The sequence below is a fragment of the Amblyomma americanum genome, chromosome 3 (genome assembly GCF_052857255.1).
Source record: "Amblyomma americanum isolate KBUSLIRL-KWMA chromosome 3, ASM5285725v1, whole genome shotgun sequence".
NCBI lineage: Eukaryota > Metazoa > Arthropoda > Arachnida > Ixodida > Ixodidae > Amblyomma > Amblyomma americanum.
Window position 1 is genome coordinate 109,527,636 of NC_135499.1, and position 6,718 is coordinate 109,534,353.

At 48.7% G+C, this 6,718-nt stretch overlaps 1 non-coding gene across 1 annotated transcript; it reads right to left on the bottom strand.

Annotated features, from left to right (window-relative positions):
- Positions 1-3,267: 3,267 nt before the first annotated feature.
- TRNAM-CAU (transfer RNA methionine (anticodon CAU)) lies at positions 3,268-3,339 on the bottom strand. Its single transcript has one exon. It is a non-coding gene; the product is annotated as a tRNA-Met (tRNA).
- Between the last annotated feature and the right edge of the window lie 3,379 nt (positions 3,340-6,718).

Here is a 6,718-nt window from a genome sequence, read left to right on the forward strand (position 1 = left end):
ACACAGTCAAACGCCTTCTCAAGAACAATCTGAAGAACTTCGACCCGAGCATATATTGTGTCACAACACACAAGCACGCACCTAGCCTTGTGAATATTCTCAACAATGGAACGCCCCTTGATCCCACACGTTTGGTGAGGTCCGACTATTTTATGCATTACGGTCTGTAGCCTGCCTGCAAGAACCTTCATATAAATTTTGTAGTCTACATTTGTGAGGGCTATGGGCCTGTACGATGTTACCTGTCTGAGTTTTTCTGTTTGATCGGTTTTTGGTATGAGCACAATATGCGAGGATGCATATGATGTAGGCTGAGCATGCAACACATACGCTTCACTAAATACCACTGAGAGAAGCGGTGCTAGTTCCTTCTTGAAAGCTTTATAAAAAGCCGCGCTCAGTCTGTCGGGTCCCGGCGACTTTCCCGAGTTTAATTTATCAATAGCCTGTTCCACTTCTTGTTCGCTAATTGGCAGCTCTAATCTTATTCTGTCTGCGTCATCAATACGTGGCATGGCCCCTAAAAATATGTCCTTAAATCTTCCCATGTCAACGTGGCTCGAAGCGAAAAGCGCTTGATAGTAATCAAAAAAAGCCTTTGCAATGCTGCCATCGTCAGATGCCGTGGCACCGCCCATTGAATTTCCGCGACATGGTTTCGCCGAGCGTTCGCCCTTTCCATTCCTAACGCCCGTTTTGTGGGTGTTTCGCTCGCGGCGAATTGCTCAGCTCTCGCGCGCACAAGTGCGCCGCGATATCGCTCTTTCTCTATCGTTTCTACCTTTTGCTTGGTTTTTCGGACGTCTTCACTGAAAACACCTGGTGCCTTGCATTCCTGAACTAATAACTTGTCCAGTAAGGACTTCAAATGTGCCTCGCTTAACCTTTCTTGAAAACGTATGCAGCTGACCCTTTCTATTGCATACTTTTATCTGCTGTTTGCAACTTTCCCATTCTTCGCCAGCTGGCCGATTGCCATTTACGGTTTTTTTAGTAATTTCCTTGAAAATGTCGTCTTTCAGAAGCTTATTGTTTAATTTCCAGAGGTCCCACTGGAAAGAGCTTTTACGTTTTACCGCGCCTATACTGCATTTCACCAAGCAGTGGTCCGAGAAAGTTGCAGGAACAAAATCGTAGCTGTGACACTTTGGCGACAGGTCGACCGATACATATATTCTATCAAGGCGGGCATGGCTACTTCGTTGGAAGTGCGTGAACATCATGCCGCGCTTGTATACCATACATTCAGTCACGTCCTCCAATGCAAACTTATCGATCAAGTGACGGAGAAGTTCGGTGCTTTCATCGCGGTGGGACCGCGTGCTGGCTTTGTCAGCCGCGCTCAAGACACAATTAAAATCTCCCAACAATATCAGGTATTTTTCTGTGCGTAAGAAACGCTGAATGCTCTCAAAAAAAGCTACCTATCCTCGCCCACGTTAGGTGCGTAAACGCAAATTAGTCGCCATTCAGAGCAGGCGAAAGCAAAATCCAGTACCACACACTGACCCGAAGGGCACGATGTGTACGCCTGCACATCGAGGCTAGGCAGCTTTTTTATAAACACAATGCATCCGGCAGATGTGCCGACGGCATGGCTCACCACCGCATAGAATCTTGACGTAAAACGTTGCACGATGCTCTCGGCGTCTTGTTCTTCCCATTCCACCTTCGTTTCCTTAATAGCAAGCAGATCGATATTATGATCTGTTAACATGCGGTGCACTTGGTTCTGCTTCCTCTTAGCGGCAAAACCTCTGACATGGAGAGTTGCAAAAGTCAAGGAGGTTGCAGAAGCCATATTTAAAAACGTGTGAAGACTCCGAGAGCACCGTGCTCACCTTTCACGTCTAGCACGAAGCTAGACGCCGTTGCCACCACCGGAGCCGTCAGGAGCGGATGCCTGGTTTTGCTGCGGAGGCAGTGGAGGCGCCTTCTCGGCGACCCGCTTGCCTGCCGCAAGGTTGAGCGTTGGCCTGAGTGTTGGTCGCCTGGACTGGCCTGCTTTCGCTGGCGGCTCCTCAACGCCGCCATCTGCGGGCTTGTCCCCTTCGTTGTCGGTCGGGTCGTGAGGTCGCTTGGCTGGGGCGGCGACGGTCGTCACACGGGCGCCGCTCTGGTCTATCTGTTCCTCGCTGGTCGGTGGTTGGTCGACTTTTTTAGCCGGATGACTGGTCCCGTCGCTGGATGACCCTTCATTTATCCCAGCAGGAATTACCGTCCCCGGTTTCTTCCCACCGCCGCTGGCCGTGTTTCCGTCGCCGCTCGGGTGCCCCGAAGACTCCGTCGTCAGCGCCGGTTTCGTCGTCACGTCGGTTCCCTTTGCCGCCTCTTCTGTCTCGGCGACGTCCATAATGTGCTCCGTCGTGTCGACTCCCATTGCCAGCCCGGTTGCCACTGCGTATGTGCGGACGCAGTTGCTGTCAGCGTGGCCGTAACGCCTGCATTTCGAACACCGGGGCACTTTACACTCTCGCCGAACGTGGCCCGTGCCATGGCAGCGCAAGCACTGCATCGGTCGCCCCGGCGCCACAACAAGGGCCAACTCCCCGGCGACACGTATATGGTGAGGCAGATCGTCGACCTTCAAACCAGGTTTAAGTTTCAGGAGCACAGTACGCGTTGTAGATCCCTTGTCGTGGACGCCATGGACACGCCACTGTTCCCGTGTAACTTCGGTTACCTTCCCTCACGCAGCTAAAGCCGTCCGGATGTCTTCGTCGGCCACGCCTTCCAGCATCCAGTGGAGCCGTAGCTTCACTTGTTGGTCTTCCGGATCGATGATAAGACATCGCCGTCCTTACACTTTCAGTTCCTTGAAGGCGAGAAGCCTCTTGGCTCCCTCAGCGGTCTTGAAAGTCACAGCCCAAACGTGGTCGATTTGGTACGCCCCCAACGCCACCACGTCAGGGAGCGTACCAGCCTGGGCCAGCGCATCACGAAAATCCTCGACCCGAAAGGGCCTAACACGAACATCACCGTGCAGAAAAAGTGTGTTTAAAGCCACACGTCCGGTAGGCAGCTGCGGCAAGATCACCTGATAATCCGTATCGTCGTTTCCTTCGATCCTGTTTCCGCGGCCAGCAAGGGCCGCTGTCGCCGCTCCGCCGGAGCTCATGATCCCGCGTCCGTCACGCTCGGTGGCCGGAAGTAGAATGACTCTGCTGATTACGCTGCGCAGCAACGTAGCCTATATTAGAAGGCAAAGTGTAGTACAGATTGAACAACACTTTTGAAAAAAAAAAGGAAAGAAGAAAACCAAAACAATAGCAGAGCGTGGTTTCGATCCACGGACCTCTGGGTTATGGGCCCAGCACGCTTCCACTGCGCCACTCTGCTGATTACGCTGCGCAGCAACGTAGCCTATATTAGAAGGCAAATTGTAGTACAGATTGAACCACACTTTTGAAAAAAAAAGGAAAGAAGAAAAACCAAAACAATAGCAGAGCGTGGCTTCGATCCACGGACCTCTTGGTTATGGGCCCAGCACGCTTCCACTGCGCCACTCTGCTTTTTTTTCTTTATTGCCGGTATTTTGACCCACATGAAAAGAAAGCACATATTCATACATAAGCACTAAAACACAATCAACATCTTTGTTAAAACAACGGCCGCTCAGCTTGTGCGGTCACGCTCATGCTAAAATTCCTCCATCGCCAATAATAACTCAACACGTGACAGCCACTCTGGACTACATTAGAGCATCTTTTTCTCCTGAACAAAGTTGCTTATGCTTTCTTTGAAATATTGACGTGCCGGTCTTGCATCGAGATCGGCGTGCCTTACTGCCATTCTGCATTTCCAAATACTGTGTAGGGCTATTAGCATGATCAAATCAAATGGGGTACCGTCATCACTTTCAATTGGCAAGTAGCGAATTCCGTACCCATCAAGCGGAAATTCTTTTTTGATTGTGCGCTGAAGCACATCCCAAAGAAACACAGCATCCCAGCATTCAAGGAACACATGCTCAATTGTCTCCTCCTTTCTTCATATTATACAGTGAGTACCCCAGGGAACAAAAAAACCTTTTTCAGCCATCCACGGTTTGACAGTCAGAGTTCCAGTGTGTAATTTGAAAAAGAAAGTCTTAACACCAGACGGGACTAACATTGCCTTAACACGCTTTAGTACCTTGTTACCTATACCTTCCCTGTAAAGGGACCGATATAAAGGCACGGGGAGAACCACACTACAGAGGTCTTTATACAGTTTTTTCCGGTTGACTTCACTCAGGTATTGGAGTGAAAACCGCGCCATCAAAAACCTACATGAAACCACAACTTCGCGTAGAAAACCATGCACTCCACCGGGCATAGTGCCAGCAGAGACAACCATATTAGGCAAGTGCTTCCCCAGGCGAAGTTGACAGACAGTGTGTAGAAACGGGTGCTTAACGTCCCGAAGAAATAAATACCGATTGACAACCTGTCTCAAAAACAAATGTGACAAACTGAGTCCTCCATTTCGAACTCGTAGAAATAAATTGGTGCGGCTTGATCTTTCCCAGAAAGATGCCCACACGAACACTGCAAACACCCGATGAAATTTTTGGATATGAACCCTGGAGCAATGCAAGACTTGAAGGACATACCAAAGTTTGCTCACTAAAAATATGTTGCAAATTGTGGCTCTCGAGAACATTGACCAATTCCATCCATTCCATTTATTCACTCTTTCCCTCATTTTATCCACTTCACTCCTCCAGTAGGCCTCGCTGTCTTTGTAACACTCAAGAGGAACTCCCAAGTATTTAACAGGAGTCGTAGTAAAACTCATGTTGGCAAAAGTGTCTGGGGCCTCCGGCCAATCCCCGTGCCAGAATCCCAGGCACTTACTCCAGTTTACCGCGCTGCCACTGGCCGCACAAAAACTTTTAACACACTTAACAGCCTGTGTTACACTGTCGTAATCATTACAAAACATGGCTATATCATCCGCATAAGCCAACAGTCGGACTTCTAACTGATGTAGTTTAAAACCGCGCATACAATCGCTCTGTATCACACTCAAACAAAATGACTCTATATACAAACAAAACAACAGTGGCGAAAGAGGGCAACCCTGGCGCACCGAGCGTTTGACTGGAATGCGTGAACCCACAACCTTGTTGACAATTAGACTTGTCGTGGAATCCTGGTACGCCATGGCGACCCCGCCTCGAATAATTCTACCCACATTCACATGATCTAGAATGCACAGAAGAATTTCATGAGGCACCCTATCGAAAGCTTTCTCCAGATCAATTTGGATCATTGCCACTTGTGTGCCCATTGCGTCGCAGCACTCAAGGATACTACGCGCTACATGTATATTTGAGAAAATAGATCGGCCTTTAATACCGCACGTTTGATGCGGCCCCACCAGGTCAGTAATGACTGTCTGCAATCGCTTAGCCAAAATTTTCATCATTATCTTATAGTCTCCATTTGTGAGGCAAATTGGACGGTAAGAAGTTACTCTGCGCAATACAGAGGGGTCTTCTGATTTCGGTATAAGAACAGTGTGGGAGGATGTGAAGGAAGGCGGCAGTACATTGAGATCGAATGCCTCATTATAGACAGCAGCTAAAACTGGTGAAATTGTTCTTTTTAGACGTTTATAAAAGGCTGAGGTCCGACCATCCGGGCCCGGAGACTTCCCCGGCTGCAAGCTTTCAATAGCGTTTTTCACCTCCTCTACTGAGATAGCTGCCTCCAATAATTCCTCCGTACTGTCGTCTAGGCTGGGCATCAACAAAAGGAAGTCCTTCTTGAAACGATCAATGTCAACTGAGCAGTTGGCAAATAACCCACTGTAGTGCTCGAAGAAAGCGCGCTCAATATCTTCTGCTGTGTCACTAACTTTTCCACCAACTTCAATTTCCACTATCTGATTGCGCCGCGCGTGCCACTTTTCTGCGCCCAACGCTCTTTTTGATGGAACTTCCCCCGCTATCAGCTTTTCAGCTCTCGCTCGCACCAGAGCACCGTGGTATCTTTCGATGTCGAACTGTTCTATTTTATGCTTTAGTGCGCGAATATCGTCCATGAACATGCCGGGTCTACTACACTCTTCACTGATCAATTTTTCCAAGTTTCTGCGCATCGTTTTTTCCTCTGCCCCCTTTTGTCTGCGTATAGCGCTCGCCCGCTCCAATGCTTTCATTTTAACTGTCTGCTTGAAGTTCTCCCATTTTTCTCTGTACGTCGTATTACCCATATGTTTCATTGCATCAACTTGCGTCGTCACGTCTGCCATAAAAATTTCATCATCCAGTAATTTTGAGTTCAATTTCCATAACTGCCACTCGAAGCTTCTTTTCCTTTCTTTCGTGCTTGCTACTAGAAAACTGACTAAGCAGTGATCAGTAAATGAAACAGCGCTCACTCGGTACTCCTTGCAAAAGGGTACCAAATCAAGGCTTACGTATGCTCTATCCAAACGAGCGTGGCTCGAAGCCTGAAAATGGGTGTACTGCGTATTTCCTCCACCACCAAGGCATTCAGCCACATCCGCCAAACTACTGTTCCCTATTATTTCATTTGGGGCAGTCGTGCTTGCATCCTTGTACGGTCGGGTGCTAGTTTTGTCCCGGGATGAAAGAACGCAGTTGAAATCACCAATAAGAATGACCAACCTATTACACTGGGTATACTGTTTTAGCTGTTCAAAAAACCTGCACCTTTCCCCGGCAACAGTCGGCGCTTACAAACAGATTACACGCCACTCCAAGGAC